The following is a 27,201-nucleotide window of genomic DNA, read 5'->3' as shown; positions in this document are numbered from 1 at the left end:
ATACAAGGTTTGGTATTAAAAAGTAAGTGAATAATAACATAGTAAATTATGGCATGGCATTCAGTGGAATAGTGTGTTGCCATTTTAACATAATGATAAAGCTCATGCAAGTACAGTCAGTGTTCACTACAACCAACAGCAGAATAATCTTGCATGTATGCTGAGTATAAATAGTCATCCCAAGACAGTTACACACAGCTCAGTGGGGAGAGTGGGCAGGCTGTTTTAAGGAACTGGAAGTGGTCCTGGATGGAAGACTGCAGCGTGGGGTTTGAGCTGGGCAGCGTGGTGAGAATAACCGTGGAGAGATAAGAGGAGATGGCTTATCTTTGCCATCCTCACACATATTTGTTCTCTCTTCCTAGAACGCTCTTCCCCTGTCTTTTCCTGCAGCTGCTTCACATCTTCTCAGACTGGCTCAACCCACCCCCTCGTAAAAGACCTTCCCCAAACACACTCCAAACTCCTCAGCCTCCTCCAGACAGACAGACAGACAGACACACGCACGCACACACACACGCACGTGCACACTCTCTCTCTCTCTCACTCACTCTCTATCCCACCCTATGTGTGTGTCTCTCTTAACTTATCATAGTTGGTGATCATTGTGAAGTTCTTAACTGCTTGTCTCCCTAATAAAGTGTAAACACCACGAGAGCAGGGATTCTCTGTCTTTACGGAGATACGGCTGTTACACGTGGCATATTCAGGAAATATGCCTCATCTGGAGGAATCGGGAGTTTGACCTCTCATCCCAGCACGATTCCTTGCTACCTGTGCGGCTCTGGGCAGATTATTTAACTTTTTGAGTCTGTTTTTCTCATGTCTGAATTTAGAACAGTTAAACCTTAGGTTAGGTCACATAATGTGGCCAAAGGTGTGACCAGTATGTCTCAGTAGCATGTCTGAGCTTGTGGCCCACTGCCCAGACCTGACCTGACTGGCCCAGGCCATGTACATCTTCGGTGGCAGAGCCAGGATCAGGACCCAGGACCCTCTGGCTCCAAGAGCTTTCATATTTTCACCGCACAGGGCTGCCTGGAATGGGATCCTGAGGAAAGCCCGTAGCCGCCCGGGTCAGGAGAGGGGCTGCTGGGCTCCGCCTGGCGGGCAGGCCTCGGGGGACTTGGTGGGGGCTGGTCCCCGTTGGTATTTCCAGCCGTGGCTTCCAGGAGGGATATTCAGGGAGAAGCGGGGCTTTGGAACGTGGTTTATAGTCCATGCGGTAAAATAGCAAAGGAGCTGTTCAAACTATAAATTTCATAGGGTACATGTGGGTGGATACTGGAACTTCCAGGGCGCATTTGTAAATGGTAGTTTATATTTAACACTTCAAACCTTTGAATCCCTCAAAAAGAAGGGTTCTTAGAGGCCTAACAGGGAAAAACAAAACCCATCAACTTCTATAAATGAGTTGTCTTTTATATGCAGAAGTAGGGACTAGGGAGAACTACATTCTCTTTTGTAATGTATTTATGTTGTAAGGAAAAGTTTAGAAAGTTAATGAAAAGATTAAAAATTGCTTTAAAATTATTCAAAGTTCATTAGAGTATATTAAGTTTTCAGCTAATCAAGACTAAATTTTACTCTATGGAACACCTTCAAATGAGCTATTGTGTGATTTCTAAATAAATTAAAAATATTTTTTAGTGCCTACAGTGTTTCCTAAGGAGGTGGTTCTATGGAAACCTGTTTCCAGAGACTTAGACGTTTTTGTCCTATGTTATCATTTAGGTTGAAAAATACCAAATTTATGGTATGAGAGTTATGCTTCCTTTTTTATAGTTTAATGAAACTTCCCATCAACTTACTCCGTTAACTGTGGAAGGAAAATAATCTTTTTCTTTTTTTTGCAATTAAATCCAAGTAAGGCTTCAGTTATTTTTCTCAAGTCTGTTAGTGAGAGGTGCTTAGTTATACAATGTTGAGGGTAATTTAGATGTATACAGAATGGCTGGATATAAATTTTTGACAAATTGCCTTGAACTTTTAATGGATAAAAATGAAGAAACTCTGCCCCAGGGAAAACATAACCATTTCAAGTTTTATTACTCGTAAGTACTAACATATGAGTGTTTAGTCTCTGTTTTTATATGTAATTTATTTTATGTGCTGCTTCATATTTATATGATGTATCGTGAAATATTGCATATGATATGTTCAGTACAACTTTGGCGTTGGGATTGTTCCAGAGAGCTGAGCGTTTGCTTAAAATTCAAGACTGTTTTGTTTTAGACATTTGGAATCGAAGTCTGTCTAAAATAAATTGCCCGTTTTCCTGTCTTCTTAAATAGATTGCACTGAGCAAGAACCTTTCCTTGATGAATGATCAGACTCTGGTTTATTTTAAGCTCCTTGGGAGCTTAGTTGCTCTTGTAAATGTACTAGAACGCCTTACCCCTGATCTGACTACCACCCTGCCTGCTAGTAAGTACTCTGAGGGCAGGGTTAGCATCGTTCGGGGTGAACCCCTGGCGTGGCACGGGGTCTGCTGTTTTAGTTGAATGAATGAAACTCTTACACCCAAATAGGAAGCCCTTAGTACCAGCAGATAGATTTCGTGTACTTTGCCGTCGAAATCAGTGACCTCAGACTGCTGTCACTGCTTACTGTTGGGGGCTGTAATCTTGCCTGGCACGTGGAGCTCATCCTAAATACCTTTTTAGCTTTTGCCATGAGTCTGGAAAAGGTGCTTGAGTCCAGTTCAGCATCCTGTACCGTGAGGACAAATAAGCTCTTAAGTAAGAGCCTGACTGAGTCTCACTGCGCAGGAGTGCTTTCGGCACTTGCATTTTGGCTCATTACAGAGGCCTGCTTTTCATAATTCTTCTGCTATTGACTTCAGTCCTTTTCTTTTGAGAAATGCATCTGTGGGGGGGAGGGGGCTGGGACAGCCCCTGTGGCACAGCTGTCATCCCACAACTCCTTGTTGCCACTCCCCCCCAACCTCGGCAGGATCTTTAACTGATACCAAGTTTCCAAAACTTGGGATGTGAGGACTCAGCTGGGGGGCTTATCTCACCCGCTGCTGCTCCATCTTTTCCACCAAGTACCCCGTCATGTGGTAGAAGAGAAGTGCCCACCGTAGAGGATTTAGGGGTATATCCCAGGCCATGAGCTACAAGAAAAAAAGTTCCATGGAGTTTTACATTTTATCTTAAAAAAAGTAGTGCCAATTTAGAATCTGTACATAGTATATTCACATTTATCTTAGTATAAAACAATATTTTAAATAACTAGTAGAAAAACATTTTATCTACACACACATATGCAGATACATTTATGTACATATCCTCTTTGTTTTCAAGTGTCATATACTCTGACCCCCCAACCCCTGCCAGTGTGCACCTGTGTGCATACAAGTGCGTGCGTGTGTGCGCGCACGCACGCACACACACCCCCCTTCCAGAAGTGGGGATAAATTTATGTGTTGAACAGAACTTTGCCCTTATTTTTTTCTTTTAGGTTATCTGGGTTCGGGGATGATGTGTGCCTGTGTATATGTCCTAGGTTATATTTTGACATCTTTTTTTTAGATCAGGGGAAATGTTAAAGAATGACCATTCTGTTTATTTATAAACAGGGTGAAAAGAAAAAACACAGTCATACTGATTATCTATCATATTGAGAACTCTTGAGGGTGAGACAGGTTTATTTCCACCCCACCAAATCCTAGCTCTCTGTTTTCCTCCTGCATTCTGCTTGCAGACTGAACAATGCCATATTTAGCTCTCCTTTTTCCCCCTCTGTGCCTTTATCAGCTTGAGGAAACCAAGTGATATTTTCAGCATTCTTTCTCGAGATCTTCTTGGCCAGATCAACAAGTTCATTAGGTACCTTTTTATCATCCGAGTTATCGCAGGCAGAAATGCCGCCAGTTATTTTGCCACCACAGGCTGCTGTTTTCCCGTCGTTAATTACCTCTTTATTATTTCCCTTGCTGCCGTCCACCACCCAGTCCGAAAACTGACTCCACGTGTTTCCAGTTTTGATTGTGTTTTCATTGTCGAGTTTTATTAAGGCAGCACTCGGCTTTCAGGGCAGTGTCTGTATCGGTTTTCTATTTCTGCTGAATCAACCTCCCCAAGCTTAGTGATGAAAACAATAGCTGTTTGCTCACAATTCTGCATTTTGGGTGGGCTTGGCTGCCCAGTTTTCTGGTCTTAGCTGCTCCCACTCAGGTGGCTGTGGTCATCCAATGGCTTACCTGACCGGGGCTGGGGAGCTGAAGGCGGCCTCACCCACGTGGGGGGAGGGGGGCTTGGTGCTGGGTATCTGGCAGGCCTTTCTCCCCACCGGGGTTGGGGGTGTCTCTCATCATCTGGTAACCTGTCCCGGGGTCCCGTGCCCGGCAGGCAAAGTGTTCAGAGACGGGAAGGACGGAGACTGCAAGACCCCGTCAGGCCCCAGCTCTGCCGACACACACGGTGTCACTTTGCTGTGTTCTAATGGTCAAAATGAGTCGCACGGCCAGCCCAACCAAGAGGTCGGGAAGTAGCCCCTGTTGCTTAGTGGAAAGCGCTGCAAAATACTGTGGCCATGTTTTTACAAATCCCTCCCCTCTCAAATATTGCATATCTCTGAGCATTCTTGTGGAGGAGCAAAAATTATTCAATACTGTTGATCTTCTAAACCTGGGATCACAGGCTGACTGCCAGGGCCTCTGTGTGACTATTGGCATGTTTCAACATTTAAAACTCAAGGGATTTTTACATTAAACAGAATCCTGAATCCTGTCTTTTCTCTAACAAAGTGGAAGCCCTTGGTAATACCAGACTCGCATCTGCAAGCTCCCAGGGAGCTGGAGCTAAGTTGGGGGCGTCTTTTCCAGTTTGTCACCGTCCCCACCACTGCCTCTCCACTGGTTCAGACTCTGCCCCTGGATTCTAAGGCATTTGAAAATGCCTGTGAATTCACGGCTCGTCCTCAGCCAGGGCTTTGGAAAAATCAACTGCTTTTAAAACTGCAGATTCCAGGGCATCACCTCAGATCCTTTGAATTGGATTCACTGGGAAGCAGGGCCTGGGCACATGTGTGCTCATGCAGCTTCACACATGACTCTTTTATCCCCCCATCAGGAAGAACCACTGACTCAAAGTCCCTGCAAATTTGAATAATATTGAATAATTGAGAAATGACTGGACTTTACTTATTTCTTGATTAAAAAAAAAAAGTCAGGTGCTTTCCCATTTATTTCACTTTTTTCTCATAACTTCTATGATGACACTAAGATAGGGAAATTAATGAATGGCTGGGAAATTTCATTTTGTCTACCTTCTCCATATTAAAAAACCAACAACCAAAATGTCAGCATTTATTACTGCTTCAGGGGTATTCTATTTACAGGAAACTCAAATAGAAGCAATAAATTTTAGTAGTGATCCTTTCACTAGCACCTGAATCTCTACCTGTTGGAAGATACCTTTATAGAGATGGGAGAGAATTGTGAACATTAATACCTGATTATCTGTAGAAGATGCTATGGAGATAGTATCATGTACCTTGAAATGAAGGTACAGCCTTAAATTACATTAAAGGGATGAGGAAACACAGAGACTGTATCTGCCCTCTTCCCTGTGTCTCAGAAAGCAGCTTCTTTTTTATCATTTAATTTGAGTGAAATACTTTTACTTGACCATAATGACATTTTATAGTGTTAGATATGATCAGTGCTTATTTGAGTTTCTTTTGGAAGAACTGTGTTTGAAGGGCAGCTTTGTTTTCCCTGACCTGCCTTAGCTCAATTTTGTTAGCCTGGTCTTCTGCGTCTGTGTGGCACACACCCACAGAGCCATAAGCAGGTGCTGGGCTGCATCCTGGGGACACTGGCCAGACAGGCCTGCCCTCAGTGAGCACAGGGGAAGAAGGAAGTTACAGTGCATTGTAAACCCCCTGAGAGAGAGGTCCTGCTAGCTTCTCTCGAAGTCAACTGGGAAAACACAGATCTTGCTGATAGCAAACATTTCAGAAACATGTTAGTTTCTGGAATGAATTCAGTGACGTCTGAACGTTAGAAGGGGGTAAGCATGTTATTTTCTTTCCTATTTCATACTTTTCGGTATTCATAGAAAATCTGACTATGACCTGAAAAGAGTTATAAAGCAGTTTCTTTAAAATTTCTACCAAAATCTCTCTTTTGATTGAAGTTTTACTGTTAATATTTAGTAAATGCATCTTATTTGTCCCATCAAGATCTTAGAAGCTGTGTGCATTCAGTATATTTGGCTAATCAGATTCTTTTCAGGCCTTGGAAATACTGCTGCAAATTTCTCTGTTTAAACCGAGCACCTGGTATTTTATTATTAACTTTGTGTTTAGAAAATTATTCACTGTCTAGAGATAAGTAAATTTCTTAAACTTCCCCAAAGGTTTTCTACCACTTTATTAATTATGGTGATTTATTATTTTGAAAATTCTTACATAGGTTAAAGGAGACATTTGACCTTTTATTTAAGTACTGGACATATTACTTACATAGTTTGTCAACATCCTGCTGCATTTGGGTCAGGGCCATGAAATTCATCTTTTTGGGGAGGTCTCCACTTGCACGAACTAGTGGATGGACAAGTTTAAATAAAATATTATCAAGGCCAAAGACAATATTTGTACAAATTATACAGCACACTATTAAAAGATTTTCAAAAATTAAGGAAACCTTGATTTTTTTTTCTTATGTATCATAATAGCTCACTTTGAATAGGTAAGTCCCCAACTGTGAATCCAAGTAAGAAGTAGAACCGAAAACCATTTGTGTTAGCTCTTTCATGTATTATTACATGTTGTGGTTTTGTGAAGCAGAGTTTATAAGGTTTGGGATCTAATGAGAGGCCGAGGCCCTGTTTGGTTTATAAATACGTGTGGGATATTATTTAGGTCTTCAGAAATAAAAGCTGAGAATCATTTCCTTATGTTATCAATTCCTCTCTGGGAAAGCTTATTAAAATGTAGACAATATAATAGTATATAATTTAGCTACATAATATACGATGTGGGTTGAGAGACAATTACAGTGTTTTATTTCCCTGTATTTTCCATTTTAACTGAATGCGTTTTAGCAACAATTGGTTTCTGGCGGTAGCATTATTTTAGCTGTTTCATAAAGCTTTATAGCAAATTACTGTGTGTACCAGATAAAATAAATTCCTGACTTCACTCTTAAAAGTCATATTACAAGCAGGCATGGTTTTTTACTTTTATAGGTAAGCTGTATTTTATAACAATTTTTTTGTGCTGTCAGAATCTCAGTTCAGTATTGTCGTTCCTACCATTATTTCAGTGGTTTCCTCTGTATTTAAGGTTCATTTTATGCAGCAAATCAAGCATCTTCCTATTTGGTTCATAGTAAGCTGATATATACAGTACTCAATTCTGGGGCCACACGTCACCCAGTAAACAGCGTCTACTTGAATGGGACCTTGTTGTGTTTTCCACGGACACAGTCCCTGTAGTGTACTGTCTCCCTAGACTATCCTACCTTGTCCTCTTTTCGGGTGAGTCTGGCCCTGCTCTTTGACCCTTCCAAATCCCCTCCTTGCCTCTCTTCCTGAATATGTAAATTCTTACTTTAGTCTGACACTTCTTACCTAACCTCACATCCCATTTGGTCATTTTTCATTTTACCCCAAGACTTTTTCTTCCCGTACCAAAGAGACTAGAAAATAATCAAGCAAGCTAACAAAATTGTCTCTCCAGTTTAATTGTCAACGTTTTGCATATTTACTACAAATTCCTTTTTTTTAAAAAGGAATGTATAATTATAGGATTCGTAATCACATTTCCTTCCTCCTTTCCCAGATGTCACCACTCTACTGGTGTGTCCCTTCCTACCACACATTTTATCTTTAACCACATTCCTATATAGTCACAAACAATATGAACTATTATTGCGTCACATGTTGGTGATTTTGCATAAGTGAAAAGTAATGATTAAAAATAATCGAGGCATAGTGTTATAGATGAACATTTTAAAAGGCTTTTGTGAAGAGCACTTTGAGGTTCACAGCAAAATTAAGAGGAACGTGCAGAGATTCCCGTATGCCCCCTTCTCTGTACATATATAGCCTCCCCCATTAGCAGCATCGTTCACCGGAGTGGTAGATTTGTTACCAAGGGTGAGCTTACATTGACACAGTATCACCCAAAATCCATAGTTTACATTAGAGTCCACTCTTACCGTTGTGTGTTCTCTGAGTTTGGACACATGTATAATGCCAGGCACCTACCACTCATCACAGTGTCATACAGGGTATTTTCACTGCCCTAAAAATCCTCTTTGTTCCACCTAGTCTTCTTTCTCCCTCCCCTACCAGCCCTTGGCAACTTCTCACTGTCTCCATGGTTTTGCCTTTCCCAGAATGTCATGTAGTTGGAGTCATACGGTATGTTGCCTTTTCAGACTGGCTTCTTTCACTTAGTAATGTGCATTTAAGGTTCCTCCATGTCTTTTCATGGCTTGGTAGCTCATTTCTTTTTAGCTCTGGATGGTAGTCTGTTATCTGGATGGACCACACCTGCTGAAGGGCATCTTGGTTGCCTCCGAGTTTTGGCAATTACGAATAAAGTTGCTGTAAACATTCTTATATAGGTTTTTCTGTGGCTTTAAGTAAGTTCATTTGTGTAAATACGAAAGAACATGATTACTGGATCATACGCTAAGAGTAATTTAGTTTTGTAAGAAAATGCCACACTGTCTTCTAGAGTGGCTGTATCATTTGGCATTCCCACCAATAATGAGAGTTCCTGTTGTTGCTCCACATCCTTGCGAGGATTTGGTGTTGTCAGTGTTCTGGATTTTGGCCTTTCTAATAGGTGTGTAGTGCATTGCATTCTTTTAATTTGCATTTCCCTGATGATGTAGCATGCACAGATGCAATTTTTTTTCAATAATATTTAGCATTTAAATTTCTTAGTTCATTTTAATATGAAAAATAGTCTGTAAATGTAGATTTTTAGCCTCAGCAACATTCTTTATCCTTTAAGTATTTCTGTTCTTAAAGCTCTGTTATAGTTGGTGAACAATACCGTGTGTTCTGAATATTTAAAGAAAATAATATACGTGTAAGACTTGATTATCTCCATGCAAGCACTATACAGTGCATAGATGATGCAAAATACATCTCTTTTGATCCAAAGAATGTGCTTTTTGGTACGGTTTAGTTTTTAAATTCTTATCAACAAAGATTATCTTATCAAAATTTAAACTGGCAACCTCTCTAAATGAGAGATTTTTCCTGTAATTGTGAAGAGAGGAAAGCCCCATATTTCACCAAAATAAAACTAAGAGATAAATGAGGAAAGAGAAAAGCACAGGACAAAAAGACTTCTGAAACTACAAAACAGTATATTTTGAAAATATACTGTAAACAGAAGAGACAGGTAAATTTACCAAATTAATATCCCTAAACTAGTGCATTTCCAGTGGGAACGCCCATCTTTTGAATCCCGCAGCTGAACCACTGTAGCTGTGCACCGTAGACTCCTGGCAAAGCACCTGCCATCTTTCTTTTCATATACAGCTGGACCGGGCTCTGTCTGCAGTGAGCTCTTTGTCACGTGGGGTTTCGCTCTTTCTGCAGGACCCAGCCTGGCCCCTCGCTGCTGTTAATTGCAAGTTGGATTGCCTCCAAGTCCAGGGGGAATGGCTGAGGGAGGCTCTCCTTGAGTCTTAGGAAGAGCCATGTGTGCTGCTTTGGTAGGTGAAAATGGAAATCTTCAGTGAAAGATAGACCTTGAAACTGAACATTGAATCAGTTGAGGTGTAACATGTCTTTAAAGTATTGACATGTAGCATAGCTTAGTTACGATCTTAGCCAAGCAAGGCTTTCTCGTGTAAGCCAGCGTGCTGTAGGGTACCTGCCCAGACAGTGCGTATGAGTTCACATGTCCCTTTCCAACCTGCTGGATCTATGCCACCCAAGTCCTCTGCCTGAGGATGTCCTAGTTTCAAGAGAACCAGAGAAACTGCACTTTCTCAGCTGAGTGTCCTACCAGCCCCATGACTGAAGAGTGCCTCTCAGTTGTCAGCCATCCCTACTAGTTCTTCCATTGACTACAGTAAGTGTTTGGGCAGAATAGAGACTGAATGACATGCATTTTTAAGAAATAGGTTTGTTTAGTTCCAAATAAATGACTGTTTAATGTTCTCCTCTTGATAGCTAGGCATTTTGTCATTTTCTGTCTTGCTTTATATGTTGAGATTGGTGCTGATGGTTGATATGTTTTTATGAGACGTTGTGATGTGCTACAAATAGACATTTTGAAGAGTAAAATTTGTGTAATTTGAAATTTAGAAGAGTGACTGTCTAAGGCTGATGCAGTCTTACAGTAGTTTACTGTTTCATCCTAACATATTGGACTTTTAGTTAACTTGCCTAATACTCTGAGAAAAAGTAAAGAAAACTACTGTAGCAGATAAGTTATTTTCTGAAGCCGTTTTCTCATTTCAGCTTACTAGAATTTGCAAATGAGACCAGAATAAAAATGAATCTGTCTGGCTGAGGCAGAGATACTAGGAGCTGGGAACTCTTGGATAGTCTCAGGAAGGAATCTGGACAGAGAAAAGGACTTATCAGAAACGCAGTGTAGGTGGAAGGATTTTTAGTGGTGCATCCAGATTCTGACTGTATTTCTGGCTACAAAGTGTTTGATGGGATGTGGGTAACTAGATGCCTGAATGTTCTTTGCACCACCTGTAAAATCCTGCTTGCTCTAAATTTCAGAATTTAGACATTGAGAAATCAGCTATTTAGAATAAAAATATATCCTTTTGAGAAAACAGTGTCCCCAGTTCCTATAGGGGATGTTGCTGTCACTGTTAAATTCTTAAGAGATTACCACAAGCTATGGACCCACTCTACCTCAAGTTTTCTCAAGATACAACCAGTTTTATCACTTAAAGCATATAGATGGTTGTATTTTTCACAGTGGGACACACTGGTATCTCTTCCAAGAGTTGTCCCAACCAGTTCTCCCCCTCAGAGCAGTGTTGCTGTATGTTAATTCCAGTAAGTTAGCATTCAGTCAGTGGTTGGTCTAAACATGCTACCATAAAAATTTTTTTTTGAAGTGTACAATTGAAAATACAGAATTGTGATTTTTTTTCCTTGTTCATGGTGACATCTGTTGACACCTGGTATATAAATAAGCAATAATTTTAGCTGTATGTAACAGAAAACTCAAGCCACAGTGGCTTAATCAAACAGATGAGTGGATAAAGATCTATATATATACACAATGGAATATTACTCAGCCATAAAAAATAATGAAATAATGCCATTTGCAGCAACATGGATGGACCTAGAGATTATCATACTAAGTGAAGTAAGTCAGACAGAGAAAGAGAAATATCATATGATATCATTTATATGTGGAATCTTAAAAAAAATGATACAAATGAACTTTTTTTTACAAGCCAGAAATAGACTCACAGACAGAAAATAAACTATGGTTACCAAAGGGGAAAGGTAGAGAGGTGTAAATGTGAAGTTTGGGTTAAGCAGATACACACTAGTATATATAAAATAAACAACAAGTTTCTACTGTATAGCACAGGGAACTATATTCAATATCTTATAATAACCTATAATGGAAAAGAATTTGAAAAATGATTTGTGGATATATATGTATATGTACAACTGAATGACTTTGCTCTACACCTAAAACTGACACAACATTGCAAATCAACTATACTTCAATTTGAAAACAAACAAACAAACAAAAAACCAAGGTCCATTTTTTTTGTCTCTAGAAAGGTAACCCCAAGGCAGGCAGGTAGCCTGACAATGTCATCGGCTCTGAGGATCTTTATGATTTTCTGTTTAGCCTTCCCTTTGGTTGTCCAGCTTTCGTCTTCATGCTTGTTGCCTCGTGATGACAAAGTGGCTGCTACATCTCCAGGATCTTCCTAGGAACAGAGAAGGTAATAGGCAAGGAGATAAAGGCACCAGCCATTTAAGTCTGCTCACTTTTAAAGAGCTTTCCTGGGAGCTCCCACTGGCAACTTCTGCTTATATCTCCTGGGCCAGAGTTAGGTCTCTGTCATCTGCAACTGAACCAGGGGTTGGGGTATGTAGTTTCTCAGCTGGGGAGTGCTGCCCTGCACATAACAGGGGTCGTGTCACTCAGGAAAAATGAAGATAGACTAGACCAGGTGTGTAGATGGACCCCCCCACACCTGTGTGCAGAGAGGCCAAGACGAAGCCCAGGAAAATGGCACGTGTGAGAGAAAGACATTTTTTATCATTGATTTAGGAACAAGACAAGCTCTAAAGAATAGCAGAGTAGAAAGAAGTTAAGATTCTGTAGTCCTTCTTTTGCAGTTGATCACAGGGAGTTCTCAAATTCCAGCAATTTGTAGTGTAACAGAGGTGCTACAGACCCGGTGTTAGGGGGGCCTGGGGTCCGGCCCTCGATGTGACTCTGTAATGCTCAGCAAGCTACTTCATTCTTCTGGCCATAAGGGTTTTCTCCCTTGGACTCTAAAATGAGGTTGTGGAATGAATCACTGTGATCCCTCCAGGGGAAGAGATGTTTTGATGATCTGAGTCTGTTGCCTCCAATTTCCCCAGTTGGACTCCGAATCTCGCTCTTGTTGGCATCACCACATGTGAGGCTGACCACGTGTATGGAATGTCGGTGGTCACGGTTATGGGAAATTACCGTCAGGTTACTCATGAAGGCTTTCATGTGTATGGAAAGGAGAGCTAAGGTATGCCGTTCGTTGTTCTGGAATCCGACCCCTTTGAGACTCACCTGTGGCTCAGATCTGTGCCCACACAAAGGAAGTGGCCCTGTGAATTTGGATGTTAAAGTGTCATGTTCAGAGCCGAGGAGAAAGAGGGAGGGGGGTCCTCAATTTCACATGAGCGAGGGGACCTTCTCTGCAGACATTCCTCAGGCTGGTTTGAGGCATGCAGACACCAGTCACATTGGCATCCCAGTGCAGGATGCCCCCACTTCCTCCATACCTGTCTGCTCCTCCAGCAGAGAGCACGGTTATTAACCCGATGACAACAGCCCTGTATTTAGGGGCAAAACGTGCCAGGAAGCAACTCAAGGAGAGACTGGTGGCATCACTGATGGGAAACCATGTGGAGGCTTTTGGAAGGTGGCTGGTGATGCTCCAGCCAGCCTTTAAGACTGAACAGGGTCCTGGACACAGAGAGCAGCACAGGTGCATGGAGAAGGCAGGCAGGACTCGAGGGGCACGCGTGGCCCAGGTACAGAAGGAGCATCCTGGTAGAAAGTCTAGTCCAGAGGTTTGCATGATTTGCAACGATGAAATCATGTGTCTTGTCTGTCTCTCTTTTTTCCTCACCCTTCCCTCCCCCCTCTTTTTCCATCTGTCTCTTGCTGGCTTTAATTTAGTATTTTATTCTAAACAAATATATCTTTCTGTCCAGTTGAAAATAGTGGATAGACATTTTGGTCTCTTAAGGCATTTGCCCTTGAATAAGGAAAATAAAAAAAGAGTTTCAGATAAAAATCTGAGCCACCTGAGGTTTCTGCACGGAATAGAAGAAGAGTTGCAATGAATAATTAAACAAGTTATAGCTAATAAAATATACAGCATGTTGCTTCAAACTAAAACATTCTAACTCTGCCTTAGGGATGAATGCTTTTCATTATTTTTTAATTGTTGCCAGGGTTTGACCTTGAAGGGCTTTTCTGGCAGATAATTTGTTATGGTAACAATGAGATCACTAAGCATTTTAGCACAAGCCGCGTGATGCATAGGGTTTCTTCCTGTTATATAATGGTGATGTGATAAGTCTGTTTTCCTGGGGATTTGTTCTTTCATTTCAATGGTAGCTTCTCTCTCACATCCTGTCTTTGGCAGGCTCCGTGTTGCTGTCCTATAGGTGGGTCTCCGTGGTTACGATGCAGCTCCCTGAATCCAAGTCCTGTTTGTGCTTAGATGCCTGCTAACCTCTGAAGGGCCTGTGGACACCCAGAGGCATGTTCCTCCACTTTGATAAAATGGGCATGGGAAGATCTAGGATCTCCCTTCTGCCTTCAGGAAAATGGCATCCTGGGAGAGGATTCTTCCAGGAATAGAGTTGTTCAGACTTTGCCCTGATGACCTTTGTCACTGTTGAGTCTTCCTTTGCAGTTACTATGGGACCTATAATTGCAGAGTGCTTACCGATACGCCCAGCTCCCAGTACTTTTTTAGAACTGATTTTGAAAAGAAACAGTACAACGCAGTGAAATGTTTTATTAAGTGAGTTCACAGTTCTCCACTTACATTGCGTCTTATGAAGAACAGATAATAGAACATTTTGGCTACAGAATTGATGAAAACACGGAAAGTCTGTCGTTTTTACCAAATAGAATAAGAAAAACCTGTTGTATGCAGTTGGGGGAAATTACATTCAGCAAATACAGTTTCTTGTTTGTTTAGCATGTGTACTGAATGTCAGGCTTGAGGAATAAGTTCAGAAACCATGCCTGGTGTTGATGTGCAGAATATTAGTAAGTTTCATGTGTGCCATTAGAATTAAAAAAAAAACTTAATGGGGTCATGTGGTATGTCTTTATTCCTTTGTCAATAATATTCAGAAAAAATAAATCAGTAATACAATTCACATTATGCTTTCTTATGGGCAAAGAGAATCCAGTGTGCTTTTAAATACATATAAAGGTGTATACTGCACTGTGTATAAAACATATATATATATGAGTAAGTAAATTACTACCAGATATTCACCTATTGATGTGAAAATTTTTAGCTTCTGTTAGTACATGTAGAAAATGTTGGTTTTATATTCTTAATATTTGGGTTAACAGGAAACATGCATTATTTATCATATATGATCATTTGAATTCTGCTTTGAATATGTGGAACAGTAGATGCCAAGTGTAGTCTACGTAAAATTTATTGCTTTTCCTTCCCCCCAAATTGCCAGGGAGTCTTGGTTTTTAAAAGACAACAAAAACCCCTGTCGTTTTTACTAAGTGGTAGTTCCTTATTGCTGTCATTCAGCTTTAAAAGGTGCTTATTTATAGACCTTGTGAAGTCAAACTGTGTCCTTGGATTACAGTGTTAAAGTTGTAAACTTAGCCCCTTTGCACTGGTGATGTTGGTTTACATTTTGGTGTGGCGAATCCAGAGTCACACAGCTGCTGTTTAACATTTCATAAAACTTTGTAAAATTGTGGCAAAGCCGTCGTGTTTAATTTCAGACCCATTCAAATAGAGAAAACCCATAATTGTTAACCAGAGGCCCAAGTGTGAAATCTTTCTAAAAGAAACCAGGATCGACTACATTTCTCGGCTACTGTAAACTGGAGCCTAGGAAAGTTATAACTGCGTTGTCTTGATTTACTTGAAGGTAAAACACCTCTTCCTGCAGTGGATTTATCGCCATCCTTATTGCCTAAGGCTTGGTTTTTCTCAGCTCAGAAAGGAAAGTGCTAGACAATCATTCAATATTGCAGCTTTAGTTCATATTATTATAGCCACTTTTTATGCAGTTTAATGAAACATGCAGCATGATGATGGTTCATTCTACCCTACATGTTATCCTGTATTAAAATAATCAAAGGGAGGAGAGATAGCTCAGTGGTAGAGTGCCTGCCTGGCATGCACAAGGTCCTGGGTTCAATTCCTAGTACCTCCACTTAAAAATTAGGTAAATAAACCTAATTACTTCTTCCCCCAAGGGGGAAAAAAAGGAAAAAGAAGGAGAAAGGAAAAAACAAAAAAACAAAAGTAAAATAATCAAGTTGTGAATATTTTAACCCTTGTCACAGGTTAATTTTGAGATGATTCTGAGAGTTTATTTATTATAGGCTTTATTTACACTTTGGGTAAATTATCTTTATCTTGTGGTTACAAACTGGTTTTGAAGATACTGTCTGTGAAGACATTGAGACTTTAACCATTTTCATTTTTTAGAATATGGGTGGGGGCAGGTCTTTTTTGTTGGGAGAGGGGGTAATACTGTTTCACTGCTTTATGTGCGGTCCTACTTTATTTATAAGATCCTATCTATAGCCTTCTTTTAATATTACTTAGAGTGATTTACTTTAATCTTTTCTTCAAAACAGATCTCTTGGTTGGCAGTAAGAAGTTAGTAACCTATAAATAGATTATGTTTTAAAAACTCTGCTAAATTGATTACTGCCATTCATAGCATATTTTGAAAAAGAAATTACATTATAATTTAGAATAAAATACCCAGACTAGCCTATTGAATGTATAATGTCATGGAAATTATAGGCATTAATTTTATGTGCTATAAAAATACATAATGATTACATCTGTGTAATAGGTATTTGGTCCCTTAATACCCTGCTCACTGATTGAGCTGCCTGAGATTGGGAGACTTGGAGTTGGACAGATTTGTCTTTTGATCTTGGGTCGAGTCTTGGTAGGTTTTGTGAGTTTGAACAAGCCATTTCACTTCTGAGGCTGTTTTCTCTATGCAGTGGTTAAAATAGTAGGGCCTTTTATGAAAATTAAAAGTAGAGGCAGACCTCATTTTATTGCACTTCACAGATACTGCGTTTTTTACAAATTGAAGGTTGGTGGTAACTTTGCATTGAGCAAGTCTGTAAGCACCATTTTTTTCAACAACATTTGCTCACTTCATGTCTCTGTGTCACATTTCAGTAATTCTCATAGTGTTTCAGACTTTTTCATTATTATGTTCGTTATGGTAATCTATGATTAGTGATCTTTGATGTTACTCTTTAAATTGGGGCATCACAAACCATGCCCATATAAGATAGCAAGCTTAATCAATGAATGGTATGTGTGTGCTCTGACTGCTCCACCAACTGGCCGTCTTCTCATCTCTCTCCCTCTCCTCAGGCCTCCCTATTCCCTGAAACACAACAATATTGAAATTAGGCCAGTTACTTAATTTCCAAAATATACAAACAGCTCATACAACTCAATAACAAAAAAGCAGACAACCCAGGCAAAAAATAGGGAGAAGACTTAAACATTTCTCCAGTGCAGACATACAGATAGCCAATAGGCACAACATCACTAATTATCAGAGAAATGCAAATCAAAACTGCAATGAGGTATCACCTCACACCAGTCAGAATGGCCATCATTCAAAAGTCCATGAATGATAAATGCCAAAGAAGGGGTGGAGAAAAGGAAACCCTCCTACACTGCTGGTGGGAATGTAGTTTGGTGCAGCTGTTATGGAAAACATTAAGGAGATTCCTTAAAAAACTGAAAATAGACTTACCATATGATCTAGCAGTCCCACTCCTGGGCATATATCTAAAGGAAACTCTAATTTGAAAAGATAATGCACTCCAGTGTTCATAGCAGCAATACTTATGGTAGCCAAGATATGGAAACAACCTAAATGTCCATCAACAGATGACTGGATAAAGAAGTTGTGGTGTGTACACACACACACACACACACACACACACACACACACACACACACACACGCACACACTGGAATACTACTTGGTAATGAAAAAGAATAAAATAATGCCATTTGTAGCAACTTGGGTGGACCTAGAGATCATCATACTAAGTGAAGTAAGCCCAGAAAGAGAAAGAAAAATACCATATGATACCACTTAATATGTGGAATCTGAAAAAAAAAAAAACACACAATGAACTTATTTACAAAACAGAGACACACTTACAGACATAGAAAATAAACTTATCGGGGTGGGAGGAGGAGGTGAGGAGGGATAAATTAGGAGCTTGGGATTCATAGATACAAACTACTATATATAAAATAGATAAACAACAAGGCCCTACTAAATAGCACAGGGAACTATATTCAATACCTTGTAATGGCCTATAATGAAAAAGAATATGAAAAAGAATATGTATTTGTATCACTGAATCACTATGCTATACACCAGAAATTAACACACCATTGTAAATCAACTATACTTCAATAAAAAAAATTAGGCCAATTAATAACACTAAAATGGCTTCTGAGTGTTCGATGAAAGGAAGACTTATGTCTTTCACTTTAAATCAAAAGCTAGAAATAATTAAGCTTAGTGAGGAAGGCATATTGAAAGGTGAGACAGGCTAAAAGCTAGGACTCTTGTGTCAGTGAGCCAAGCTGGGAATGCAAAGGAAAAGTTCTTGAAGGAAATGAAAAGTGCTCCTCCAGTGAACACACAAATGATAAGAAAGCAAAACAACCTTATTGCTGATACAGAGAAAGTTTTAGTGGTCAGGACAGAAGATCAAACTAGCCACAATATTCCATTAAGCCAAAGCCTAATCCAAAGCAAAACCCTAGCTCTCTTCAACTCTGTGAAGGCTGAGAGAGGTGAGGGAGCTGCAGAAGAAAAGTTCGAAGCTAGCAGAGGTTGGTTCATGAAGCTTATGGAAAGACTCCATAACACAGAAGTGCAAAATTAAGCAGCAAGTACTGATAAAGAAAGTACAGCAAGTTGTCCAGAAGGTTGAGCTAAGATAATTCATGAAGGTGGCTGTGCTAAACCACAGATTTTCAGTATAGGCTTAACAGCCTTCTGTTGGAAGATGATAACCTTCTAGGACTTCCATAGCTAGAGAGGAGAAGTCAGTGCCTGGCTTCAAAACCTCAGAGTACATGGTGACTCTTGTTAGGGGCTAATGCAACTGGTGACTTTAAGTTGAAGCCAGTGCTCATTTACCACTAGGAAAATCCTAGAGCCCTTAAGAGTTATGCTAAGTCTACTCTGCCTGTGCTCCACAAATGGAACTACAAAGCCTGAATGACAGCACAGCTGTTTACAACATGGTTCACTGAACATTTGAGACCTGTTTCTTAGAGAAAAAGATGCCTTTCACAGATGCCTTTCATTGACAGTGCATCTGGTCACCCAGGAGCTCTGATGGAGGTGAGATGAATGACGAGATTAAAGTTTTCATGTCTGCTAACACATCTGTTCTGCAGCCTGTGGATCAAGGAGCAATTTCAACTTTCAAGTCTTATTTTTTAAGAAATACATTTCGTAAAGCTATAGCTGCTGTAGATAATGATTCCTTTGATGGATCTGGGTAAAATCGATTGAAAACGTTCTGGAAGGGATTCACATTCTAGATGCCATTAAGAATGTCTGTGATTCATGGGAAGAGTTCAAAGTATTGACATTAACAGGGGTTTGGAAGAAGTTGATTCCAACCCTCATGGATGACTTTGAGGGGTTCAAGCCTTCAGTGGAGGAAGCAACTGCAGATGTGGTGGAAACAGTAAGAGAACTAGAATTAGAAGTGGAGCCCGAAGGTGTGACAGAATTGCTGCAGTCTCGTGAATGGATGAGAAGTAGCTTCCTAAGGGCGAGAAAAGGAGGTGGTTGCTTGAGATGGAATCCACTCCTAATAAAGATGCTCTGAAGTTTGTTGAAATGAAACAAAGGACTTAGAATATTACATCAGCTTAGTTGATGAAGCAGTGGTAGGGTTTGAAAGGATTGATTCCATTTTTTAATTGAAATATAGCAGACATACAATATTATGTTGGATTGACTCCAATTTTGAAAGAAGTTCTACTGTGGATAAAATGCTGTCAAACAGTATTGCATGCTGCAGAGAAATCATCTGTGCAAAAAAGTCAATCGATGGCAGCAGACTTCACTGTTGTCTTGTTTTAAGAAATTGCCACAGCCACCCAGCCTTCAGCTACCACTGCTCTGCTCAGTTAGCAGTTACCAACATCGAGGCAAGACCCTCCACCAGCAAAAAGATTATGACTTGCTGAAGGCTCCGATGGTGGCAAACTTCTTTTAGCAATAAAATATTTATAAATTAAGGTATATACTTTTTTTAGACATAATGCTATTGCACACTTAATAGGGTATATACACTACAGTGTGAACATAACTTTAACATGCACCGGGAAACCAAAAAAATTCATGTGACTCGCATTATTGTGGTAGTCTGGAACTGAACCCTCAATGTCTCTGAAGGATGCCTGTAACAGTGCAGATGTGGGGCAACTGTTATGTAGTAAGTGCTTGATTAATATTAGGTATTTATTACGTTTATGGATCACCTTCCTGTTTTTATCCTTAGCACCTATGTCAGGGTCCACTCAGGAGGAGGTGGAATAAAGATTGAATAAATGAATGAATAAATAATAACAGACTGACTTGACAATTCTAGAAAGGATTGCAGCCACCTTGGTGCTTTCTCATTTGGAGGTGGTTCTCTTTAACTTCACTCCTACCTTCATAAATGTCTATGGGGAAGGAGATGTGACTGACGTAGTCAAACTGGGAGTCATCCTTGATTCTTCAAAATCCAGCTCCTTTTACCTACCTATGAATTTAATTGTCCCCACTGATATTTGGTGTAACTGTTCAGTAGAGGAAGTAGTCAGGGGCAGCTTTATAGAAATTTCGGAACTTGTATTGGAAGCAGTTCAATGGCAGTGGTGTAGAAAAAAGAAGACTAGAGAAAAGAAAATTCCAGGCACGGAGTCTCACAGGACCAAATGTCCTGAGGCTGGAAGTACAGAGTATATTGGAGGGAGTTAGTGGTTAGACCAGAACACCTAAAACATACACACAGCATATTAACTGAAGTCACTAAATGGGGTTGGTACTTTCAGTGGAAAAAATTACAGTATCATAGGTGAAAATAATATTAAAGTATATTCATACTGAATTATGGACTTAAGTGACTCAGTGAGCATATCCTGAATGAGTTAAAGATGGATCATAGCTTGAATGAGTTAACTGTTGCCAAAAGAACCTTTTGACTTTTCATTTTAGGTTTTAAAAAAATCGGAACATTTGGATCAAATTTTCCATGTTTTAAACATGAGTCTGCATCCTAACTTTTATTGTACGGGGGTCTTTCATGCCCTAAGTGTGGGCAGTAAGTGTATTTTGTCATATGAGAAAGTATACCTTCTAGTACTTAAAGTAATACTGAATGTTTCTGAATATAGTTGAAGGTAATGTTTTATTTTGGTTTGGCACATGGATAGGTCACAGAAGTAAGTTTAAAGCCATGTAAAGTCTGTAACAAGTAATGAAACGTTTAGTGACTACTTAGAATCATATTTTTCTAGAGAAATAATAAATGCCATTTGAACAGCTGGGCTAGCTACTTACCACCATCTATGCTTTGCTGGAAGATATTGAAATGCTTTTCCCCAAATTTATTCCTATTCAAATGTTCCTTTGACCAACCATTTCCGCTAAAGAAGGACAAAATATATGTGTATTATAAACATATAAATATAAAATTTCATAAATCTTGTATTAGTGTGTGTACTTCTTAAGGATTTACTTTTTAATTATCTCCTAACAGTTTCCTTATTCATAAAATAGAAATATTCATTACTGTATGTAAGTCTGTTAGGTTGAATTATGCAAGAAAAATAGAATGCAAGAGTTAAACTAATTCATTATTGTTACAGCACTTGTTAGATCAATATCAGCCACATGGAAAAACTATTATTCTAAAAGCCTTCGTGCTGAAGAGATGCTCAATATCATTACTTAGGGAGATGCAGTCAAGACCACAGTGAGATACCACTTCATGCCCACTAAGATGGCTATCACTCAACAGACAGCAAGTGTTGGTGAGGATGTGGTGAAGTTGGAACTCTCATGCAGTGCTGACAGGAATGGAAAATGATGCATTTGCTGAAGTTCTTCAAAAGGTTAAACGTAGAATTACCTTATGACCCAGTGTTATTTCATAATGGCCAAAAGCCAACCCAACTATCCATCAACGGACGAATGGCTAAACACATGTGGTACAGCTCTATGGTGGAACATTACTGGGCCGTAAAAAGGAATGAAGTACTGATACATGCTCCAACCTACATGAAACTTGAAGCCATTATGCCAAATGAAAGAAGCCATACCCCAAAGGCCACATGCTGTCTGATTCCATTTATTTGAAGGGTTCAGAGTAGGCAAGTCCATAGACAAAGGAAGATAGGTTGGTGGGTGTCAGGGGCTGGAGACAGGGCAGGGAGAAAAGGGAGTGTCTGCTTATGTGTACAGAGATTTTTGGGGGGTGATAAAAATATTTTGACATTAAATCGGGTTGGTGATTGTACTACTTTGTGAGTCTACTAAAAATCACTGAATTGCATACTTTAAAAACATTAATTGTATGGCATATGAATTATATCTCAATAAAAACAAAGGGAAAAAAGTCTTTGTGCTTGCCGAGTACCACTGGCACTGTATTTACCCTAAATCATTACATTTTAGAAAGATACCTAAATTTCCCATGTGCCTCGAATAACATAAAAATCACCTAAATCTGTTTTTATGAACTTTTTCATATAATCCTGAATTTTAGTTTTCCAAATTAGGTGAAAATAATATTAAAGTGTATTCATACTGAATTATGGACTTAATATGAAAGCATCTGTGAGGAAGAGTGAGTACAGAGGCCAGGCTTAATGTTACCCTGCTTCTTAATATCCTTAGGCTTTTGAAATAGATTTTCAGATTATTCTTTGAACCCTTTACTGCATCTCATCTTTCTGTTTATCACTGACATACACAGAAAATGGAAGTTGCTTATTTAGTAGATAATATGGGAGAATGCCATCAAGTTTTTTATTTTATTTCAGAATTGATCTGTTATCCCTTGTCAACTCTTGTTTCTGAACAGAAGCTCAGATAGTTGTTACAAAGGGGTGGTTTCTTAGACCCATTTGAAAATTGCACCTAGAACCTCTCCTGACTCCCAATTGGTGCTTTTCTGTGACCTCATTTCTCAGAGCAGAGGCAGCCTGGCTCTGGGAGGGCAGGTGTGTTACTGGCAGGTGTTACTCTTCTGCTAGGTGATTCTGCTCTGCCCGTGTGCACACCAGGGATTGAATCCTTTTCTCCCTTCCTCGTGGAGAGGTGGTGAGGAGGTGCATCTCTGCCTGCAGCCACTGATGAATTCCTGGCCACCCTCTTCCCTCCCTTCCTTCTTTCCTTCCTTCCTTCTTTCCTTCCTTCCTTCTTTTCTATCTTTTTTGCTTTTGCTGGTACAGGTTGATTCAGTGAATTCATTTTCATTGTTATATAACATTCCATTATATTAGTATAATTTGTTTCTTGCCTTTTGATGAAAATTCCTTGTAATTTTTCTTATTGCAAACCATGGTGCAATGAGTACTTTCATGTGTTTCCTTGTGCAGAGATACAACCATTTTTCGGGGTCTATTTCTGTAAATGAAAAAGATGGAGCCTCAAGTATGCCTGTCTTCATTTTATTTTAGTTGTTACCAAGTCCTTTTACAATTTTTAGTCCCAGCAGTGTACGAGCGCCTTCTTGGTTTCACATTCTAGGTTATTAACAAGCTTAACGTTTTGGCTATTCTGATGGGTATGAATGTTTTCTTATTGTTGCCTTTCAGTTACTTGTTTCTTTCTAAAGAGCCCCTTCAGCAGCCAGGTTGGAGGGAAATTGAATCTTCCTAGTTGATCCTCATTATTACTCCTCTAACCACCTCTATGGCTGATGTGAAACACCTAGTGGTTATACACAGAGTAGAACATTTGAGGAGGGTCCCTCTGGCTGTCAGTCTGCACTTCCCCCTCATATATCTGGTGTGTCTGTTGTCCAGGTCCATGCATGCCCTTGAAGGTAGTGATAAGATTTCCATCTTGCACGATCTGTATTTGCCCCCTGCACTCATTTATTTCTCAGGTCCTGCTCTTTCCTGGACACTGGGAGGCCCTACTGCCTGTATCCCAGAGAAGTTCCTTCCCCGATCCATCCCCACGAGGAAGGAAACAAAGCAAAACAATGGAAAGAAAGCAAAAATTAAATCTCAATAAACTGCCCTGCTGTAGAAGTGCCTGACGTCTTGGTGATTCCTCACATTGCTACTCAGACTCTGATGAGAAGCGTCTTCCAGGCTGTAGGAGTTTACAAACCGTCCTTCCCAATGTCTGACGGCCAGCTATTATAATAATTCTTACTAATATTTAGGGCATCGCCTCAAATTGACCTTTTCTCTTCACATCCTTCCCAGCTGTCCGCTGCTCTGCTTCTCCCTTCTGCTTTCTTTTTCTCTTTTCCACGTTTCTCCCAGCTGCTGGTGCTCCTTCTGTCCCCACGCCGGCTCCTTTTCTTATTTTGTGAACAGCATCTGTGTTTAAAGCAAACTCTCTCTGTTGTCTCCCCACCTTCGGGAAGAGCTTCACAGTCGAGAATCCTTGGCTTATTCCTTAGGAAACCCCATCATTTGCTGGTCAGAACCGCTAACGTGCTCTCTCCTCCCTAACTGATACCCACAGGCTGGTTCCCTCGGACGATGTAGGCACTGACTCCAAATTCATCATCCCAGGCCCCTTCCCTACAGTCGTATCTCTTCCTCCTGCCCCGCCAACTCATTCCTTCTTTGTGTTTTCTCTAAAGCAGTTTTCACTAATAGTCTGTTACACTATTCATCTTTCTTTTGTCTTCCTTCCCCACTAGAACCAAACGTCAGTGAGAAAACTAAAAGTTCAGAGATGTGTTGTCTGTCACATTGATATTTAAGATAAAAACACTTTTTTTTTGGCCCAAGCAAATGTGTGGATATATATAAAGAAATAGAAATTGCAATTGATTTAACTTTCACTTACATCCTTATTTGGGCGTAGTTTCCAAAGAAGTATAACTTTGAGGGGAAAGAGTTTTTGTTGTTGTTGATTTTAGTATGTTGGCCATCATACTGTCACTTGAAATTTTTATTTACTTCTGGAAATAAAATAGGAATGCACTCTATTAAAACAGTTGTTGATGCATGACTGGGACATTGTGCTGTACACCCAAAATTGACACATTGTAACTGACTGTACTTCAGTAAAAATAAATACATAAATAAAATAGCCATTGAGCCCCTAATATAATTTTCTTGGTGTCATCCAGTCCATATATTTCCTAAAAACTGGTAAATAATATAATGGAAAGAAGAGGTATTAAATCTCACCAAGAAAAACTGTATTTAAGGTGCTTGTTTCAGGGTTAGCTGCTCTCACAAGGCAGAATCACCCATATCGTGAAACATCGTATGCTTCTCAAGCTTTGGAAATTTTTCACTTCAAAGTAGATTAATAGAGAGGCTATTTTTGCAAGTGAAATAAATGCTAATTTAAAGTTGAAGCTTAAACTCTGAGACCAGGAAGCTTTCTCTTGCCCTTTGATAGACTCTTTTGACCATAATTTGAGAGTCATTGAGGAGAGAGAGCTGTAGAAAGGAGAGGGTCTGTTGCATGTGGGGTCACATTCCTTCTCTCCACAATATTTGAGACACACAAACCCAGCAGCACCACACTGAGTCCTTTGTTCTCCCCGTTGGGCAAAACACTAGATAGCTTACTGTAAATATGGCTGGCCGCCAAGCTGTGGCGCAGATCCTTTTTTTTCAATACTGTAAACTGGCACGGGCTCAAGAATTACAGTTCTTCCTCTTATTTACTTTCTCCTTCTACACTGAAGAGTTTCATCTATCGTCAGATGGAAAAACAGTTGTTGTGGCCGGGAGAAAAAAAAATGCCCAAACATTCCATCTTTTTTTTTTTTTTTTTTTCTGCCTTCCTCCTAACCTCGGGTGGATTTCTGATGAAATAAGCAGAATCACTGTATTGCTCTTAAAGGTGAAAAGAGTAAGGTCCTCTGATGACAAGTGAAAAGAACTCCAGTGGAGCGGTGTGAGCGGAGGTGAAGGCAGGGCACTGCTTAATATCGGGCTTTTTTCAGAGTGGGTTCTGTGTTTGTGTTTTCCTACTGCTCTTGGTATCATGGCTTTACTTCTCGTTGTCCTAGAAAATTTTGGGCTTGATAGCCTAGCCTGGATGTGCCTGCTGTATTTCTGACACCACCACATTGCCTTCCCCTTGTGTTGGAATTTGTAGGGCTGCAGCTGAATTGAAAAGAGGTGGAGGGAAGTGAAGGGTGTGGAGTTCTGCCTTTCAACTCCTGGGTGTGTCCCTTTTGAAGCTTTGTTTTTAATATAAGAAAAGGCTTGGAAATGTAGTTTGAAAGGATTATTTGCTATGATATGAAAATAAAGATGCCAGAAAGAAGTAGCTACTTTCTTGATATAAATAACATCTTGTCAACATTTTTAAATGGTGCAGTTTGATTGATTTTGCCCATAGAATCTTCTTCTAGACCCAAGTAAAAATTAAACGTTTATTGTGATTCTTTTTCAGAAAATCAAGTCAAGATTGAAGGTACTGTCCTTGCTTATTTCACTGACACGAAAAATATTTTATACCATAGACACATGTCAACATGTTTACTTTTTCATTTCGTTCATTAATCTTTGTTTTTGTTTTTGTTTTATAAAAAGGAAATTTCACTAGGATATAGCTGGAGGATACTTGTTTCCAGATACAATTAACAGTAGAGGATATTATATTGATAATCAGATAGGTTTTATGACAATCTTCTTAGAATACGTGGAGGGTCTAAGAAAGTATGGATGATTAACAAGAGATAGGGAGTCTGCTTTTACAAAGATGCTGTCAGATACTGTGATGAATTTTCTTTATATCCTAAAATATTTTTCACTGTTGGAGAGAAAATTTTCACTGGACTGAATAAAAATAAATTTAAAATTTGGGCAAAAAATATTGCTTTATTTGTGCCTCAGCTTTCTCATAATGAAAATTTAGGTAGTTAGGCTAAGGTATAAGGACCCTTGAGGTTCTTTTAGGCATTGACATATGTAATTAATAATTCTTACTTTCAGTGTTCTTCTAGAAATATAGTATATAATTATACCAGTATAGTTTAGTTCTAGTATAACCAGTGGGCAAAGCAATTAGACTGAGACTTGGGGGGCCAAGTTCTTATCAATTTGACCTTTATTTATTAATTATAGGACCTTGAGGCTGTTGAGTTTTTCTGAGTCCAGTCTCCTCATCTGTGAAATAATCAGTAGAACGTGATGGTCTTAGATGTTTCTTCTGACGTGAAAAGTCTCGGTAACACTCTATGATTATTTTGCCTTTTTTATAGACTGGAATTTGTGAATAATGAGAATATGGTGTTCTGATGTAGGACATATTTAATTTACATTCATAGAAGGTAGGTAGGTAATTTTGTAATGTATAATTTGAAGGAATTTTTCTTATCTCTTTATTTCCCACTGATTTTAGAATCCTTTTTCTTTTATTTATGGTAGTCCCTTGTCATTCAATGTCATTCATAGAGAGAACATGAGAAAAATGGCTGACAGATTATACAGTATTCAGTAATTTTGAAGAGTTCCAGTGCAAATTAAACCTTCGAGGTCGGGGACACCATATCACA

The 27,201-nt window shown here is 39.5% G+C and overlaps 1 protein-coding gene and 1 long non-coding RNA gene across 6 annotated transcripts in view; one reads left to right on the top strand and one right to left on the bottom strand.

The window, feature by feature from the left end:
• The window catches only part of NR3C2 (nuclear receptor subfamily 3 group C member 2), a 331,163-nt gene that overhangs the window by 43,892 nt on the left and 260,070 nt on the right, over window positions 1-27,201 (top strand). The gene's annotated exons all lie outside the window — the stretch shown is intronic.
• On the bottom strand, window positions 367-6,019 carry LOC116658822. The gene is made up of 3 exons (XR_004314121.1): window positions 5,940-6,019; window positions 3,289-3,293; window positions 367-377 (listed from the first exon to the last, which is right to left on the bottom strand). It is a non-coding gene; the product is annotated as an uncharacterized LOC116658822 (long non-coding RNA).

The sequence above is a fragment of the Camelus ferus genome, chromosome 2, assembly GCF_009834535.1.
Source record: "Camelus ferus isolate YT-003-E chromosome 2, BCGSAC_Cfer_1.0, whole genome shotgun sequence".
NCBI classification, from domain to species: Eukaryota; Metazoa; Chordata; class Mammalia; order Artiodactyla; family Camelidae; genus Camelus; species Camelus ferus.
This window is presented reverse-complemented; position numbering and strand designations above follow the sequence as displayed.